Here is a 623-nt window from a genome sequence, read left to right as displayed (position 1 = left end):
ATTATGACATAAGTACATACATAAAAGGTCTGAATAACTTTCGAAACATCAACTTCACACGTGAGCATTAAAACAAAACAGAATAAATAATGTCTAAACATCTTTACAAAGTAAATAATATGTTATTAGAAAAATTCTACAACATAACTCTTATTAGCTAAACACATAAAGACAGGAAAAACAGAAATGTACAAGAGTACACAAACACATAGGGGGATAACACAATGGAAAGGACAGGGTTCGTTTTCAGTGTAACATTTGGTACTGCAGTTCAACCCAAAACTTCATTCCATATATCGTCCCTCTTATTTCAATATTTGCTCCAGCCAAAAAAAAAAAAATCCTATCCAAGCATGCTTTCTGTATTCTGTTCACATCCTCTTTCAAAAATAGTTTTTCTCCACTGTGCACTACTTTTTTTTGGCCAAACCATTTTCTTATAGCTTCTCAATGCATTTCTTCCAATTCATCATAGTTAGTTTCTTATATAGTCTACCCCATTTTAAGCTAACTTAAGTCTACTGAGCTCAGATGCTAAACTAAGGAACGAGGCAATGCAGCAGCACAAAACAATTAACACAAATAGCAATGACAAAAAAAAATACAAATGGCAAAGCAATTGC

Source organism: Schistocerca serialis, chromosome 7 (genome assembly GCF_023864345.2).
Source record: "Schistocerca serialis cubense isolate TAMUIC-IGC-003099 chromosome 7, iqSchSeri2.2, whole genome shotgun sequence".
NCBI lineage: Eukaryota > Metazoa > Arthropoda > Insecta > Orthoptera > Acrididae > Schistocerca > Schistocerca serialis.
Note: the sequence above shows the minus strand (reverse complement) of the source record.